This window comes from Chinchilla lanigera, unplaced genomic scaffold, assembly GCF_000276665.1.
Source record: "Chinchilla lanigera isolate Chin_1 unplaced genomic scaffold, ChiLan1.0 scaffold00027, whole genome shotgun sequence".
Taxonomy (NCBI): Eukaryota; Metazoa; Chordata; class Mammalia; order Rodentia; family Chinchillidae; genus Chinchilla; species Chinchilla lanigera.
Window position 1 is genome coordinate 3696210 of NW_004955428.1, and position 19504 is coordinate 3715713.

General features: G+C 44.0%; 1 protein-coding gene and 1 pseudogene across 2 annotated transcripts in view; both read left to right on the forward strand.

The window, feature by feature from the left end:
- Window positions 1-19504, forward strand: part of Maml3 (mastermind-like transcriptional coactivator 3) — a 407740-nt gene that overhangs the window by 93955 nt on the left and 294281 nt on the right. The gene's annotated exons all lie outside the window — the stretch shown is intronic.
- Window positions 12492-19504, forward strand: part of LOC102008130 — a 65817-nt pseudogene continuing 58804 nt past the window's right edge.

Below are 19504 nucleotides of genomic sequence, written 5' to 3' on the forward strand. Positions count from 1 at the left end.
AGCAACTCATGAGAAACTTAAAGAAGAGTGTTAATAAGGCCATCACAGCTCTGAGACAGTGGCTCGGGGGAACACACAGGGATGAAGCATCAGTGAAAGGGCCGAGATAGACCTCACTGTGGCTGAGAACCAAGAACCTGGTAGCAGTGGCCCAGGACACAGGCTGGGTTGCAGTCAGAAGCCTGGTCCTTCAACTCCTCTTTTCATTTGCTCTGTGACCTGGAATGAACTCTAACCACCACTGCCCCCCTCCGCCAGTTTAGAAATTAGAATATCATGACTTAACATCCAGTTATTATATGTAGAATGTTTGGGAATAAAAGGCAAATGCCTACAGAGTACTTTGAGCACTCAGAAGGATGAATGATGTTTGAATTTTATGCGTGCTTAGTGTTCTGTTCAACAGCTACCCGTTATGGTTGAGAACTCATTAGATATTCTTGCCAGAAATGAAACAAGCTGTACCTCCTGACCCATTAATTTCATCATCATCAGACTTCCTGTTCTTGGCACCTTTAACATGGTTTTTAAATTTTGTGCCTATTTTGGGAGAAGTCGTGGGCTCTATTAGTGATATTGGTTCTTGTCCTTCCTGGGAAAAACAATCATAGATTTATAAATATTACTTGTCATCAGCATGCATGCATTTTTGCTGTAGTTCCAGAAAATTGTAACTATGACTTTCCTAATAAAATAGAGCTTTTTTCCTCAATGGTAGGGAATTTATGCTAGCGAACTAAATGCACAGAATAAAACACATTGGGTTAGTTAAAATGCTATTCTATGACCTGTGAAAGTGGTGTTTCTAAATCCCCTAATTACTAGTACTAGCTTCATGATCCTGGTTTTCTCAATAGGGTAAAATCCAGTGATTCCTGGGTGAAACTTTCATTTCTTTTTCCCAGCATATTTGACTCAAGCACCAGATAGGATTAACGAAGTGATTTCACCTTAGCAGTGGTTCTAAAGGAGGTGCAGGCACTGTGAACCTTTCTTCCATCCCTCTTGCACAGAATCATTGCTAGTTAGTCATTCTCCAGATGGGCATGTGTTACAGGTCTCTGTCTGGGGCCAGCTGGAAGGTGAGGAGGTTGCAGACGTCTTCACTCTACTGTTAGCCCAAGAGCAGCTAGAAACACTGTCATGGAGCCACGTGAATGGAGGCCACAGGAGTGAGGCAAATGGCTGCTGTTGAGAACCTCCTAGAAGCCAAGAGGATGTACATCTGTGCCCCGAGCAGTAGATGTCACTGTCGTCAGTGGTTCTACTGCTGGGTGCCTAAGGGGTTAACTGGGTCTGGTTTAGAAGGGGAGAGAGGCCCATCTGTGTCCTCCAAATGTTGGTCTTTGTCTCTGGGGCACCATTTGACTCCAGCCAAAGGCCCAAGTTGACTCCTATTTTTCTCCAACAAGGGAAGACAGACATTTTCCCATCTATGCATAGTGTCTCTGGCTGGCTCTTGAATAGGGGGTGGTTTGGCTTGGGGTGGATGTGGAGGTGAGATAATCCCTCACGCTTGGTAGGGAGATCTAGAAGGGAGGGGAAGAGCAGGAACAGTATGGACTAGTTGGTTGCACTTCCTTGTTGTTCTGGCGCTGAGCCCTGCTATATTCAGGCGGTGTGAGCTTTCAGAACTGCTCTGCCGTCCTTCTCCGAAATTTCCCTTGTACCACCAAGGAAGGGAAGGGGGAAAAATCTCTTCCTAGCAGAGAGGCACTTTTCTTTTGCCACTTTACTCTCCAGAAAGCTAATTTTCAACCACTAAGATGGAATTTAGGATTTAGAAATAGCTACTGTGTGGACTAATTAAAAAAAAAAATCCCATGATTACATAGCCAATTGCTTTTTCAAGTACACTCAATTTTGCCTTTTCTTTTCCAGTAACACCCTGGTGTGGAGACAAAATAAAACCAAGTAAAGTCGCTGTAGAGTTTTAGATTCATCTCATCTCTTATTTTTGCCCAGATCACCATCTCTCTCTCCACCGACCACCCATACAGCACAATAGATAGTCCTTCAAAAAACACATGAAGACAATATAGGATGTTTACAGAGATACTGCTTGAAAGGAACTCGTGTCCAGTCTTTGCTCTTCCTCCAGAGCCTGCCTGTTGGTTGGTAGCAGCCTGATTAAGCCTTGTTCTTCATAGTACAATATGTTAAGCTTAGAGTACGCTCGCTCTCTCTCCCCCTTCTGTCTCCCTGAGTGAGTGGTTCATTTAAACCACTGCACACTTGCTGGGCCAGGTGGCGGTGCTTCCTGCCTCTCCTGCTCGCTGTTGCTAAGTGAGAGGCACCATATCGCACATAAAGCTGAACCAATAGCATCCTGACCCCCACAGGCTGGTAAAAGCCAAAGAAAGAGAATCCCACAGTGTTGTCTGTGACCGGTGGGTCCTCCTCCCCCTCCCACCTTTTCTTTTCCAACAGGAAGGGGAGGCGGCGAGGGAGATGGCAGGAGGAAGAGAAAAGAAAGAATGGGGGAGGTGAATCCTAATACGCTTTGCTGTACTTGAGATAAATGCCATTTTTTTTTTCTTTGTGAAGAAAAGGAATGGTCGCTTCCCCCGTGCAATCACAGACCAGCAGATGCGCTCCTTTCTGCCCCCAAACTGCCTGTGTTGTCAAAGCTCAAACTCTGAATAAGACGTCTGTTGACCTGCATATCGGCTTTGCTTTTCTCTTTCTCCATACGGAGGAGTCTTTTAATCCCTGCAGTGCTGCAGATCTTGGCACCCCTGTTCATTCTCCCTCTTCACCTCTGTGGCTTCCTTTCTGTCTCCTGATATTCTTCTTCTCCCGTCCCAGAGTGGGTTTCCTTTGAATGCAAAAATTAGCAAAGGGAATTTTATAGATCAGCCTGTGAACACGTCATTAGATCATTTTAAGGAGCAGGGCAAGGGAGGAGGCATATTTAGAAAGGTAATTTTTTAAAATCCTCATTAAGAATTCATAGTCTTTGGCAAGGTCTGTGCAAGTACAAAGTGAAATGAAAGGCTGTTTTGAACTGGCGAACTGCCAGTGTAGACAGCCAGTGGTGTAGTTGAGATTATACAAAGGAAATGACCTTTTTTCTGTCATTACCTGGATATTTTGGGCAACATCAGACCTCAGTTACTTAGGTAATTATGGCTTTGTAGATCTGACCTTAGAACAAAACAGATTCCATGGGATGTGTTCGCTATCTTTGCTGATGAAAGTAGCGAAGGCCCCAGGATTTCTCATTGTCACACAACCCAGATACGAGAAGACTTTCTTAGGTTCTGTGCCCAGTAAGCTCCCAACTACTTTCTCCTGACCACTTGGAGCTGGTTATACTATTTTGTTGCTTGAGGCCCTTTTGAAAAAACAACCTGTGTTTATTCCTGAATCCAGAGTGTTGAGCTTTCTTGTAACGTCTTCTTGGATTTTCTCCCATTTCAGTGGGATGTCAAAGGGATGATGTTTGTGCTTCAGTTGACAGTTTGCCTCCAGAAATTTTCCTTTCATACTTGAAATACTATTCTAGTCCTGGGCCAGAAATCCATGCCACTCTCTCAGGATCACACAGAAAAGTTATCATTATTGTCCTACTCTACCTGCTCTTCCCAGCCTTTGGACTAACTTTTGTTTGTTTGTTTGAACCCAAATCAAACTGCTGCCATAAGGGAAGCAAACATACCACATCTAATTCAGAATGAAGGAATCATGGCTGGAAAACCTAACCAAAAGTTGAATAACTGGAATGTTTCCCTTTTTTGTCTTAAGAGTTTATCTTTTTCTTATAATCATGAAAGGATACAGCACTCGGGAGGCTGAGGCAGGAGGATCATTGTGAGTTCAAGACCAGCCTGGGCTACAAAGTGAGCTCAAGGCCAGCTGAACTGCATATCAAGACCCTGTCTCAAAAAAGACAAAAAAAAAAGGATAGGCAGTGCTGCTAGCTCTCACTTTTAATATTTAAAGATAGAATTTGTAGATAATCGTCAAACCTCACTTTGGGTCTCTCCCAGAGCTATTCGCAGGTGGGCAAGGGCTCAGATCTGAAAACACCCTTATTTTTGCTGTGACTATTTTGGGGGGAACATATTAATGACAAACTAGATACGAAAGTACATCAAAGAATTAAGTTAAAAAAAGGACAACCAGCAAGTCCCATGTAACTGACTTGTCCTTTAGTTGGTGTGAGGAGCTGTCATTCGTCCCCGCTCTGTCTGTGTAGCCCTGTGCTGAGAGGCTGAGCTCAGAGAGCAGTGTAAGCCAGGCCCTGGCTCGGTGCCTGCCTCCTTGGGTTGCAGCCCTCGTGGCTTTACCAGTTTCGTTATTCAGAAGCCAAGTAAACCTGCCAGGACCAGCTCTTCTGCTTCTCATCTTCTTCCTGGTTTCTAATTCTGTTCCTTCAAGTCCTGGTTTTACAGACTTTTTCCTAACTCAGCTGGCCAAGCAGAGACCGTGCTGTCTCCCAGCACTTTTCTCCCCAAATTCACAAATGTCTAACATCCTTTGTAGGTGCTTGTGGTGATGCCTCTGCCAGATTGTCCTAGACACCTGCTGACTGTCTCCTCTGCTTTGTCCCCTCTGTGTGTTTGCTTAAGCTGCGCCCTCCTTCCAGACCACTTCTTTAGAGTCTCTCTGGTGGAAATACTGGCCCCAAGAGTGCCTCTCAGATACAGTTCCCTCAAGGAAGCTCCTCCAGTCTCCTTCTCAGACCTCATCTTCCAGTCCTTTCAAGCACCATAGCCATCTGCTGCTTCCCCTCCTTTGGGACTTTGCATCTTCTGCTTTGAGTTAAACTTGTGGTATCCGTGGCAGGCCGCAGAGGTCTCCAGCCCTCTCTTGTATTTCCCTTCAGCTTCTCTGTGAAGCCCCCAGTGCAGTTGTGCATAGACCACATTTACAATGCAGATACAACTTCAAGACTCTCTCCCGGGTGGCTTCCACAACCCTGCTGTTAACCCTAAATTTCCTCTTTATAGAAAATTAGAAGCCATATCTTCTCTTCTCTCAGTTTTTCAGGGCCATAGTTATGACCTTTTCTCTTCATATTTCCTGTATTAGTCTGTTTTCTGTTGCTATAACAAAATGTCCAAGGCTAAATGATTTGTTAAAAAGAGATTATGTAGCTCATAGTTCTGGAGGTCCAAGAGCACAGTTCTAACTTTGCTCCATTCTCGTGACAGCCTCATGGTGGGTGATGTCACATGGTAGGAGTGGATGCAAAAGGGGTCACATGGCAAGACAGGAGGCCAGAGAGTGCCAGGTATCAGCTTTGCTCTTTTAGAACAACTCATTCTTTCTAGAACTAATTGAGAACTGTATCAGTCCCATCTAAGGGCAGCACTCCCATGACCCACTCACCTCCCATTAGGACCTACCACTTGCACGCTCCACTGCCTCTTAATGCTGCCATATTGGAGACCAAGCTTCCTGCAAATGAATCCTGAGAGAACAGACTACACTCAAAACATAAAGTGTCCCAAAGCGCTTAATACAATAACTCCTTTGTACCTACTAGACACCGAAGAAATATCTATTGAGTTGTCATGTAATGAAACCCAAGACACATGAAAGATTATGTCTGCCATTGGCTAGATTTTCATACTGTATGTGTAGAGAAGAGTGGTGTTTTCTGTGCCTATTTTCAATTGGATTATGAGATCACAAAGTTCAGTTAAGTGTTATTGGATTTGTCAGTCAGGAGATGCTGGGGTGACAATAGCTCCCAAATCTGACTGGTTTAAAACAAGAAAAGATCACTTCTTGCTCATGTTTATTGTGGGTTGGCAGAGGAAAGAACTCTTCTTATTGTGATTACAGGGAATCATTCAGACAGAACTAGCCACTGTCTCATACTCGTGCTTGTGCTGAAAGAGAACAGGAGCTCCAGAGGGAGCTCAGCAATCTAATGTTCCAGCCCAGACATGAAACCTGTCACTCTGCTCACAATCGATGCATCAGAGCCAGTCACAGGACCCCATCTAACCGCAGAAAGGCCATGAAATACACTTCTACCTGCCATGTGTGTGTCTGGAAGATAGCTAGGAGTATTTAGATAATAGCATCAATAATTCCCCCATTATGTCATTCACTCGAAGTTTCAGAGGAAGTTTATATTTCATATCAAGTTTGGAAATGTGGAGATTATTCACATAATCGCTTTCCCTTTGCCTATGTTACTCCTTCCCTGGCCACATACCCCGCCCCCCGGGGGCAGATTGTGTCGGTGAAGTCTAGAAGCCTGGACCGCAGCAATGAAGGGGTAAATGGTTCTGTTTTGTCTAAGTACAGGACGGAGAACTTGTCTATCATTATTCCTCGTCAGCTGCTCCTCCAACACTTGGGGAATTCTTTTTAATGGTTGACTTCTGTTCTAGGAACCTACCCAAGGGCTGCCCCAGGTTCACTTTGATTTGTCAAAGCCAGGATCACAGAAAATCAGTGCAAGTTTCATGAAATTTATTCTAAAAAATTAGAGTGAGCCAGTGTTACACAAGAGCTGCATTATTTTTCTTAACGAAAAACTGGAAGCCACCTACATGCCCAATAATAGGGGATTGTGTAAGTTACATGGAGAACATGGAGTGCATATAGCCATTAAGTTCTATTTTAGAATACTTAATGAGACTGAAAAATATTTACACTATATTGACTGCTACACTTGAAAAAGCAGACACTAGAACCGAACATACCGCAGGTTCTACTTTCTTAAAAAAGCGTTGAGATCAAGAGTAGAATGGTGGTTTCCAGAGGCTGAGCCAGAAATGATGGATCAATGAGTACTAAGTTTCAGTTGAGTTGGAGCAAGTAGTTCTAGCATGCTGTTGCACAGTGGGGTAACTGCAGATAGCAGCAGTGCACTGCATATTTCCTGAAACTAGAAGAAAAGATTTTGCATGTTTTCCCTATAAAGATGTGATAAATATAAGGTGAGATGTGTTTAACCCTAATATACGATGTATACATACATTAGAACATCACAGGGCACCCCCTTACTATGTACAGTTTTTGTGTTTTTAGTTTTTTTGTTTAGTTTTAGTCTTTTTGCCACAGGGTCTCGCTATGCCGTTCAGGCTGGCCTCGAGCTTACTGTGTAGCGCAGGCTGGTCTCAAACTTACCGTGATCCTCGTGCCTCAGCCTCCCGAGTGCTGGGATTACAGGCATGCGCCGCCACACCCGGCAGTTTTTGTGTTTTATGTATCACTTAAAAGTACATTTTAAACCAGGTGTGGTGGTACATGCCTGTAATCCTAGAACTCAGAAGACTGAGTCAGGAGGATCACCATGGATGGGTTCAAGACCAGCCTGTGCTACAGAGTGAGACCCAGTCTCAAACAAAACAAAACAATACATTTTAACTTAAGAATTTGAAAAGTGCATTAAAGGGCTGGAGATACAACTCAGGGATGGAGTACTTGCCTAGCATCCCCAGGGTGCTGAGTTCGATCCCCAGTACCACACACACATTAAAACTGGAAATGAAATACTAACATGGGAGTGAGAACAAGGCTCATCTCTTTCTCTCTTGGTAACGGTATTGTGAGCGGTTTTTGTGGTATTTCCCTTGCTTTTCTGGGGGTGGAGGTGGAACGGGTGAGCATGGCTGGATTTTGTTGCAGTACAGATACATAAATGTCTCCGCTGTGCCAAGGCAGAAATTCGGAAGCAGTCTGTGTGGACAGGAGACAGTCTGACGTCAGCTCACGTGCGCCCCGGCATAGGCAGTTTACTGTCTCTTGCCCTTTCCTCTGCCGAGGCGCTGTATAGATCTTCCATGGCATTTTGACTTGACATTTCACAGCTGCTGCAAATCCACTAAGCAGGGACATGACACTGGCAGTCGGAGGCCACTGGTAGCACTTCGGTTTGTAAAGAGATGCTACATTTGCTGAGGTAGTGAAAAGCTGGCGTGTATTTATTTGGGGATGAGGCGGACTCTTGTGAACTAGGCGCCCATTCTGAAGGAACTTGGAGCGCTCATTCATCTTGTGTTGTGCACCGAGCTCGAAAGCTACAGCTGTCATCCACGCTCAATGAGCGATTGTCATATTGTCAGTCCACAATAGTGCAGAACAATTTTCATTCTCCATGTTGAGGCATCGCCATTGTAATATAATTCAGTTCCTATTAACAATGCTTTGATGACAATTCCTTTCCACTACACCCTTTCGGCCCTCCCCCTCCCTTTCCTCACTAGAGGGAAATGTATTTTGACAATATCTCCAGCGCTACCAATTTTCTGCTTTTAAAACATTTTGGGTCCCTAGCCCTCATTGAAAATGCTGAGAACACACCGATCTATTTCTTTTTCTTTCTTTTAGAACTCTCTTGGGATTAGGTAGTGCCTTACCCAGGAGGACTAAAAGTATTTTTAACCATTGCTTATTTGTTCTTAAAACATCTCCATGAAAAAGGAACATGTATTATTATTTTTCCCATTTTATAAGGAACACATTTAGAACTCAGCTTTCTTTGCTTTAGGTTTTATAATCTCTCATCAAAGGTGCTTATTTTTCCTCACATTAACAGTGATGTCAGTTCTATTTACTTGGAGAAGTTAACCACCCTAATGAGTTTGCATTCACTGACTTTCTCTAGAGGGGAAATTGGTTCTTCGTATGAGTCTGCACCGATGTTCAAGATACTTTCCTGTCACAATAGACTATTTTAAACTGATGGAGAGTGTTGTCTTTGTTAGACTTTTCCCAAGAGCTGAATCTAGGTGGGCACAATTGATATGATTCAAATACACTGTACATAGTTACATTAGCTGTTCCGGGTTCAATGCTGCAATTTTAAAACAAACATTTTATGGTGGCTGTTGGTTGTCTTTACTTTCATCAGTTTTAAATATTTTTCCAGCTCAGATAATTTGTCTGAAAATATGCAGCAGAAAGTAGAGGCAGGAAAGGAGAAAGGAAGAGAGAGGGAGGGAGAGGGGAGAGAAAGAGAGAGAGAGAGAGAGAGAGAGAGAGAGAGAGAGAGAGTTTGAGTCAGGGAGGAAGTTGGATGTCAGAAACCACCAGAAATTTTTGTAAGGTCACAAATCCCCCAGATGACTGATTTGAAAATGCTGCAGCATGCTTTCCTGGGGCCTCTCCCTCAGCATTCCTATAAAATAAAAATTAAGGTTTTTGAAATAGTACATTCCTCAAAGAGAGGAAAACAAAATTGAAGCTGGGAGAGAAAAAGAGCTCAGTCTGGAATATAAGTGGAACAGTGGCGTAGGTAAATGAATTCAGATTTCACAGACCCAAACATCTGCTGTTCTGAAGTCAGAAGTGAGGACCTGGGAAATGAGGAGAGAAGAGGGGTGGGAAGCAGAGGGAAGGGAGCGATTCCAGCATAAGATACACACGTCCCGTCCTGTCCTGTCCCGTTCAGTTAGTCAGCTCGCGGTGCTGTGGTGCAGCTCCGAACTGGCTCTTTGTCCCCGTAGAGAGACTTGTTTTTATCAGATCTGGGTCTCTGCTCCTGCGTGGATAGCATGGTCACCAAGTCATTCCGTGCATTGCAGTCCTCCATCTAGAGGCCTCAGGACTTACCCAACAGTTTAGAACAGGAAGTGGAGACGCTGCCACTAACTGAAACTTCAGACTTCACGAAAGTCTGTGCCCAGGTTGGAGTGCTGCCAGGGCACTGGGGCAGATTGCTCTCCTCCCTCAGGAAGCACCAGGGGGCCCACAGGAAGCTCTGCTGTCCCTTACACATCTCCATCCTGTTGTCAGATCCCCGCGGTCCTGGCCTTGTGTGACTGACCAGACTAGGCAGCTCCCAGCTTTGCTTTTGACTGCGCACACTCAGAGCAGAGTGTGGTAGAGGGCTGTGTGAGAGGCATGGTTTGTTGAGCCAATGGTTTGTTAGTATAAAACCTGTTCTTTGTACTGTGGACAAGCCATGCCAGTGGCCCAGAAGGCCACAAGGTAGAAATAGCCACCACGGCTTTTAATTTGTTCATGCATCATTCATTCATCCATCCACTCCCTCAGCTAATGAAATGGTTAACTGTGCCGGGTCTGGAGCCTGACAGCCAGGTTTGAACCCCAGCTCTGCCATTTCCTGGATGTGAAAATGCTGAGATTGGGGCACATTACTTATTTCCTATTGGTAAAATATGAGTAATATTTCCTATTCCAGAGCACTTGAGGGAGGAGTGAGTTAATGTATGCTTTGAAGAGTAGCTTGCATTTAGTAAGACCTTGTGAAAGCCATTTTGTTTATTCTCATCTCTCTGTGCCCTTTCCCATTCTTTTTCTCTCTCATTATGTAGCCCAGGTTAGTCTTTTGGGGTTTTTTGTTTTTTGTTTTTTTCCAGTACCGGGATTCGAACTCATGACCTTGCGCTTGCCAGGCAGGCGCTGTGCCACTGAGCTAAATCCCCAACCCCAAACCCAGGTTAGTCTTGAACTCCTGAGTACATGCAGTCTTCTGCTTCAGCTTCCAGAAGAGCTGGGTTATAGGTATGTGCCACTGCCCCCAGCTTGTTTATTTATCTCTTAGATAATAACTCTACATAATTGGTCTTACTGAGATCTCTTCTAGTTAAAGGTCTTTCATGAAATAGCTCTCTGGATGATGGAATCGTCATTTATTCTTTAAAGGAATGGGTTTTCTTTGTATTTATCATTGTCTAGGCCATTTTCTTTGTTTTGTTTTTTGTTTTTTGTTTGTGTGTTGAGATAGAGTCTCACTGTGTTATTCCATGCTGGCCTTAAACTCTGTGTAGCCCAAGCTGACATCAAATTCACAGTGGTTCTCCTGCCTTAGACTCCCAAGTGCTAGGATTACAAGTGTGCAGCTTAATGCCTGGCTTGAACCATTTTCTTAAACAATAAATAATCTCCCCATCATAGACTGCAGCAGCAGGTTAGGTCACTGTTCTCACTGTTGGACAGAAGGGGGCTGGATTTAACTTCACCTCTTCAGTTTTGCATAGTTGACCCTCTGACCTTGCACTCTCTTCTCTTCTCTTCCATTTCTCAATTCTCTTTCTTCCTGGCTGTCTTTATTTTCCTACCTCAGCCCTCCTGTTCATAGAGCATGAACTAGCACATGTGTGTATATTTAGTGGTGTCATATAACCACTTGCATTCGTACATGTTGCTTTGAAACCCATTTAAAACATAGCAAAATACACTCTCACAAGTACATTTCTGTAGAAGTGGACATTAAATTACTGCTGTCTGTATAAAAGAAAGTAAAGTTTTATTTTACATGTCAGGAAGATAAAAAGTTTTAAAACTATTCACAGTGTGTCGTACAACCCTATCATTCCTTGTTGCCCTACATGAATATTTTGTGTTTATGAAATAATGGAAGCAGGCTATTATTATATGTACTCAAATCCTAGTTAAATCCACAAAGAGTTCATTCATGACACTGATTCTCCTACTCTGACAAGATAAGGTCAGTATGAAAGCCATAAATATGGCAGCTATTCTGTGTGCAATTTAGCATTTTCACAAAATTGTGATGTCCTTTCATTAATTGCTCTGTATGGTGCAGTGCTGCTTTGAAATTTCTGATTTCTACAGAACGTGGCATTAGACACAACATAGCACACAGGGTTAGAGGAGGAGGGCTGGAAGGATTCGAGGACATTCGCCATACTAACCTTGCCTGGGAGGACAGTCAGGTCACCTGTGGATGCTCAGGAGGAGGGACCCTCATCTCCTATGAGGAGATGAGTTCTGTGTGTGAGTTCTACAGAGAGCTTTGAAACCACACAGGAATACCCCTTCTCTGAAATAGACAGGATTGAATGCTAATTTTCAAAGTTTAAGATACTTTTCTTTGTTGCCCTTTGTCTCCCATCCAGAGTCCTTTAGAACTGAGAGTGAGATAGCAATGAAAATGTAAACGTGTTCCTGCCTTCCAGAATTTTAGGAGATGCCCCCCCTCCGCAACACCCCTCTTCTGAGCTCAGATGTACGTGCTACGTCCAGGTGACTCAGAAGTCAGGTAGCATCCCTCTTTGTCCGTGGGCCTTTTCTACACTAGGTCTTCTGTTCCTAACTTCATTCAGGTCTTTGTAGGTATGTTCAGGTACTCCCTTCCCCTTAACTCACTGAGTTCTGTGTTTGTTCTTCATCATCTTTTCAGGCAGTGGCAAAGGACTTGGTCCTTGAAACGTGTGTGTGTGTGTGTGTGTGTGTGTGTGTGTGTGTGTGTGTATATGCTTGCATTCATGCATGTGCATGCACATGCACACATGCCTAAGAAGTTGGTGTAAGAGGAGAGGGTGACAGTGGTAATAGTAGGGTGTATTTGCTCTTAGAAAGTTAAAAAGGATACAGTGATGTGTGCCTGTAGTCCTCGTGCATGACAAGCTTGAGCCCAGAAGTTCTGGGCCAGCCTGGACAGCATAGCAAGAGCCATCTGAGGGGAAGAATAAAAAAGTATGCAAAAGAAACATCTGAGGCATTTGATGGCCATGCAGTAGCACGCACATCAGGGTGGCTCTCCTATTTGGTGGGTGTCACTTTGGGACAATCTGCAGAGGTGGCCCTGCATGATGGAAGCACAACAGCAGAATAAGAAACGCAGAGGTGGGATGAAGCAAGTACTGACAAGGCAGTGCCTACAGCGCTGTGGATACCAGTCGGAGGAGCAGATGCTGGAAGTCCCTTCACGGTCAGGAGCTTAGGGACTCAGGATGGAGATCAGACCGAGATCACTGTATGTGGGTCACCTGCCACACGGCCACTCGGCTGGTGTGCACGGTAGTGAGTGGGCACACAGATTCCCACCTGAGTACTCCCAGGTGACCGTACTGGGGGAGCATGCCAGCAGGTAGGAGGGACATTATGGCACTGTCATCCACACTTTAGTGACCCACAAATCACCATACCAGCCTCACCTCTGCCCTCCGCTTGGAATTTGCTCTTCTTACTATCATTTCCTCTGTCCCCATCCCAAGAAAGTTTGCAACCTTTTGTTTTAGTTGCCTTGAATTTCCTTTGTGTCATTCCTGCGCATGCTTCCGCCATTCCAGCTGAGTGACAGTAGCTGAGCTGGCACGTGCCAGGCTCCGTTCTTTGTGCTCTATAGAGTAGCCTAACTCTTAACCCTCATGACAGCTCTGGTGCTATTACTATCTCTGTTTTACACATGGGAAAACTGAGGTTTGTTCAGTACTTGCCCCAAATCACATACCTGGTTAGTGATGGAGCTGGCATTGCAGGTGGGCTCAGGCCGCCGGACTCGGGGGTCACTGCTCTAACCTTCCTGTTGGTATCAGCACATCCTCAAGGCCCACAGTCGTTGTGCTGGGCTAGGGAGTTGGGGGAGTGAGTGCAAATCTCTTGTCCTCATTAGAGACAAAAGGCAATATCAAAGTATCAAAAGTTACATGGGGTCTTTCTGTATTGAGCTCCCATCCTTTTATTATTCATTTTCAACAGCTCTAACATTTTTATCTGGAGCCCCAAGAAGTGTACTGTTGCCATCATCTGGGTGACCTCGGACAAGTCACTCCGTTCCCTGTAAGTGAGCTGTGGGATCAAGTGCCCCTCAGGTCCCCTCCAACTGAGAAGCTGTTGTGTGTTTCAGGAATGTTTTCCCATAGAGCACCCGGCGGCACTGGAAGCACTTAGCCCTTCTGAGTGCGTTTCTCTCTGATTCTCTTCTTCACCCAAGTAAAATTTCTAAAGTGTCCTGTGATCTTTATTAATCACACAGGGACTGTCATCTCCTTACTCTCGTGGAATGGCTAAGGTGCCCTCTGCAGAAGATATCCTGGCTAATGTTCTCATTACTGACTAATTGGCTAAAGAGACTTCTCTCACATTGCATTTAGGCTGATTGATAGTTTTCTATCACCTGATGGGTGGAATGGACAGCCAAACCAATTACCACCGCAAAGAGAGCCCCGTACCGCAGAGCGGCACAGCCTGAGACAAAAGGCCCTTATAGATTATGTCTCGTCGGGGTGCCTGCTGCGAGTTTGTTAAGTGAAATGATTTTCTGCAAAGTACAGTGTGACATGCCTTGAAATATGTGGACCTTCGGTCACCCTTGCGCTCACTCGGCCTTGACTTATTGAAGGAGGGTGTGTTTCTGCTTATGTTTCAAATGTGGGTAGCTAGATAACTAGTTAGCTATGCGAGTAGCACTAGCTAGCTTTGCGCTGGGTGAAAATATGCATCCGATTGTTCCAGCTGAAACTGCAGGCCTCCCTGGAGTCACATCACTGGGAGACACGCTCCACTTAAGTGGAATCCTGTAGACACAGGGTATTATCCCAATTCCTTTTTGTGTTCATTTTCTTTTCTTGTTGCTCAGGCTGTTTAGAGGAAGTAATATTCAGGTCACTTGCTTAGTCATTTAAATTGAGTCCATCTCTTTGTAAGTAATGCATTAATTGATGGAAATCTCTGTTTAAAGTGCAAACCCCAGTAGTAGGGTGGAAAGAATATAATGTGTTGAGAATTCACCTTAAAATCTACCACAAGGAACTTCTTGATCATATCTTAGTCCTTTCTTTAAACGCAGAGGGTCAGAAGTCATTTATAATGCTTCCTTGTCAACAGACTTGAGTTCCGAGATTTTTCTGGAATTGAAAACTCAGGGACTCCATGCCTGACTTCCTGGGAATCTACTGAATTGTGTTCCACAATCAGCAGCGGACTGACACTGCTGAATTAGAACAATGTCTTCCCATCAGTTGGCCCTGAGCAGGGCCACCATGATGTCAGCTGGAATCCTTGAAACTATGGCAGTGTCTGTGTTGAACACACTTCAGTCCACACGGGAAAGTGAGATGGAGGAGCCCAGGGGAACAGCTGTAGCTGCAGACACATCATGGATATGGTGTCTTCTCTTGACGGTGCTCTCTAAAACAACACACACCAAGAGTTTGATGCTAGAAATCAGCTCTGGAAGACCAAATTATGGGAAAAGGAAGAAAACATAATTATTCCTATAATCCAGACAGCTTTTGATCTTGAATAGGGAGAAAGAGGAAGAAAGGACACATCAGCAGAGTAGGGACAGGACGGGGAAAGCCCCTGGGCATGATAAAGGTAGAAAACAGGAAGTTGTCCCTTCTTATCCTGCCTGCTCCCCTGCTCCAGCAGTCCAGCCTGGGCTGTGTGTGGAATTGCTGCCACACCATGCAGGGTCTACGAAGCCATCAGAGGGGTCACTTGAGAGGGTGATTGTGAGGCATAGCAGCGACATGGATGTGCTAAGAGTGGCAGGTTTTCTCTCACTCTGACTCTTTCACCCTGACAGTGAAGAGGCAGCCTGCAAGCACAATATTCCTGCTTCCCGTGTGCTGAGTGACCAAGGTCTCTCTCTGTGCCTCTCCCCAGCTGCGGCATCTCCTGGGGCAGTTGCCTGAAGGAGAGCAGCGATGCAGGCTGTGCTGAGGGTAACTGGCAGCTTCTTTGCCGCATATCAGCACACGCTGTGTCAGGCGGGGCCTCAAGTTCTTTAGAAAAATACATGTGCTACTGGGTACAGGAGTGCACGTTTGTAATCTCAGCATTCTGGGATGCCAAGGCAAGAGGATCCCAAGTTTGAGCCCACCCTGGGCAACTAAGTGACGTAGTCAGACCCTTTCTCAAAATAAACAATAAAAAGAGCTGAGGGTGTAGCTCAGTGTGAAGACTCTGAGTTTAATCCCCAGTACAGAAAACAGTGAAGGAAGGAAGAGAGGTAGAAAAAGACAAAACACATATACTCTTGTCCTTTAATGAACACTTTGATCCCTGGCAAGCACAAGGTCCTGAGTTCGGTTCCCGGTACCGGAGGAAAAAAAAAAAAAAAAATGAACACTTTGATCAACCAAGTAAGCCCAGTTACCCACAGAAGTCCTGTTGGCAACAGAAAAAGGCTGTAGTACAATGCCACACCATTTAGAAAAGGGGTATGCTTCAATCCTCACTTCTCTCCCACCTTTTTTAGGTGTGCTTTGTTTCGGGTTTGAGTTCATCTCCATCCATTCTGAACTGTCCTGTTTGTTTTGCATGAGCTCCTTAATAAGAAATACAGCAGGATAGAACTTCAACAAAAAGTTAGACAGTAAATTCTGAAAAGAAATTTTCCAGGTGTGTTGGCACATGTTTGTAATCCCCACACTCAAGAAGCCAAGGCAAGAGGATTATGATTTCAAGGCCAGCCTGGCCTATGTAGTAATGCCCTGTCTCAAAAAAAAATTAATAAGTAAAAGAATTTAACTAAAGCTTTACCCCTCCACCTCAAATGGAGCAACTTGGTCTTAAATCCTAGAATTTTATTAATGTTTTAATGGAAATACTTTATATTTCCTAGAGAAATAAAGACATAATTTGTCTCTTTAAAGCTATATTTTATTAAGTGATTCTCTTAGTTGCTTTTCTCATTGCTGAGACAAAATACCTGACACTAACAAGTTAAAGGAGGGGTGGTTTATCTTAGCTCACAGTCTGTAGAAGTTTCAGTCCATAGTTGGTTGGGCCCAAGGCATCATAGGGGGTGCATGGCAGAGGAGAAACAGTCCATAGCATGGCCGGTAGGTAGCAGGAAGCAGCAAACCTCCCCTTCCCTTTCATTCTATTCAGGCTATAAACCTATTGGTTGGTGCCACCCATACCTAGGGTGGGACTTCCCATTGTCCACATCCAGCACTATGCTAAACCAATCAGGGAACTAATTTCATTATTGCATACCTAGATCCAGCCACTTCCAAAAAAACTCCTATGAGCATATGAGGCTATGGTGGAAAATCTAGATATACACTATAATAGTGATGATTCTTATAATTATATTATTGGATAAAATAAGGAGGATAGCCTAGATTCTTAGTTCAAATAACAGGTCTGAAAAGGAGTGTGTTGCTGTCACATATTTGAACATGAATATGCCATCTTTGAGGGTTTAACCTTGATTTCCTTGGCTGATACTGTTGAACATCTGAACACATTTATGACCTGGCTTAGGTGCCTTTTTGACCTGGTTTAGGTACCTGGTTAAGTGTCTGTCCTGTGGGGTTTGCAGATGCTTGTCTTCCTGCCTCCATTTATGTTTAAGCCCCATCAGTGTGCTATTTTGTTTTAGTTAATATATCTTTAACTGGAATTTACTGAAAGTGGGCAAGCAGGATGTCAAAACACAATCAAATAATAGCAATGCCTTCTTTTTTGCCTCCTCTTCAGATCCAAAGCAGAACAAAAATGTGTTCAGTTACTGAATAGCTAAGTTTACAAACATGTGAATGTTGAACACCAACATTGGACAAGAAACTATTAAGGTTTTAAGCTTGTTAGTAATTGACTCTGTTTCTGTTAAAGTCAAATCACAGCTATACTGTTTCACACAAGATGTTCATTTTATAAGGAATAGGCTTCCAGGTTGAGTCTGGGAATCAGCTTGTATCAGCCTAGCCCTTGCATGCAGGCTCCTGGTAAGCTGTTAGGACTCCCAGCAAGAACACAGAAAGCCTGCGTCCTAGGCTTGCCTCTGTCCTGATATTCGGCTGGCTCCCATCAAAAACTCTTTGGCTTCTACAGAAGCCTTCTGAAAATACCTGGGTGCTGTACAGTGCTATTGTTGCTGCAGTAGTTTGAGCTGTTGTTGTTTTTGGTCCATGCTGTGAGAAGAGCAGTGATAACTCTGAGACTCATTGCAGGATAGTCATCAAAAACCAATTCATGTATACTCAGGATATGTATTTCCAAAGACGGGCACATTGTTTCACATATCTTACAAAGATTTGAAGATACACATTGAAAAAGAATTGAAAAGTCTTACACTGCATGACAAAGGCAGGCATCATTCCGTGCTATGTCCTGGTGCCTTGCCAACCTTGGGACATTTACTCAGTCCTTGCCCATAAATTACTCCATCTCCTCCTGACAGCCCTGTGGGGTGGGTCCTATTGCCATCTTCATTTTACACAGGTGGAAATGGACCTAGAGAGGTTGACCTGTCCAAGATGGAAGAGCTGTTAAGCACCACAGCTGGTTTGAACCCAGGAACTCTGATCCAGAACTCAGTTCTCTTACCTACTGTGTTGCACCTGCTCCCCTGGGTAGTGTCCAGTGCAAGTAGATACCCAACCAGTGCGTAATGGTGGTGACTGGGGGCGTTAGAGCTGAGGTGCTCTTCAGCCTGGTCTGCAAGCCTCTCCTCTGACATCTGTGCTCCGGTGCCCAGTTCCTGCCCCTGCTCTGCCCCTTCATGCTCCCTCTCTTTTCCAAAGCTTGAATCCTTCCTCTGCAAAGCACTTCCTCGTCAGTCTCATCTGCAGGAGCTCCTCCCTTCTTGAGATTCCTACATTTTGTATCTGGAAATGAATGACAGCCTCTCAGTCAGGGCCATGTATTCATGTGCATAAGTCATTGCTGCAGAACATGGTTATAAGCAAGAGAAAGCTCTCGCCATTTGTTTCCATGCAGCTCCCGGTGCAGCGCTGTTCATCAGAGGTGTTCAGTGAGGATTTCTAGGTCTGTTGCTTATGTGAGATTTATATGGGAAGAGAAGGTTCAGCTGGAGCCTTATTCTTCTACAGCTTTTGGAAAAATCCAGACATCAACTAATGCCTGGAAAACCTGCTCACAGTGTCCAGTAACTTTTACTAGAAAACACCTTCTCTCCCTTTCTATAACCTTTTGATCAGAAAAAAAAAAAAAAAAAAATCAACCACTACGTGAGACCCCAGAGAGCCCTGGGAAGGTGGTAAGCAGCCAGTTTGTATTCTCATTCCTTATAAACAATAAAAGCATTTTTTTCAACGGCACAAATGTCAGATGCACTGTGTGAAATTTGTCAGCAAATAGAAAGGCAGAAGGATAAACACTGACTATACTTCTAGATCTAAATTTTCCTTAGAATTAATTTTTAGAAATGGCACCAACTTACTGTGGGGTTGAAAGGTGAGCTCTCTCTAACATACTGCCAAAAGCCCTCTGGTAAGAGTGTAGCAATTTACCTGCTTGTACCAGCAGTGGGTGTGTGAGTCCAGTATGCCTATGTTTATGTAATGTGTAATAGGAATCATTTTCACATAACTTAGTTTTGATAGTCAAAAAACTTTGAGCATGCTTAAGTCTGACAAGGAATCGAATAGAAGTGAGGTGATATTAAATCAGCAACTTCAGTTTCCTCAAAAAACGGAATAATTTCAAGCCTGAAGTTTTCGTTCTGGTTAAAATCAGTCTACAATCAATGCTGGAGGTTCAACGAATTCTAAGACAGGTCAGCTGCTACCAAAATAGACTAGACTAGCCACTTTCAATTTTGTCTAAATTTTATCACTGTGATAAAAGGGTGCTTCACCTATTCAAACTCTCCTTGCCTTGTCTTTGAAAGTGAGTAGATTGAACTCAATTATAGCTAAAACTATTTCCAATTCTGTGATTCCAGAATGATCCATCTAAATCTATTTTGGGGGGGATGGAACATGCCTAAAGACTGAAGTAAATTTGAGGCTGAGCTTATAAGTAGGCTTCAGAGTTTCAGTTGTTAGGTAGGATTCAATTGTTCAAAAAAAATTTTTGAATGGTTTTTATTTATTTAGTGCCAACTCATCCAGTCGGCCAGGGC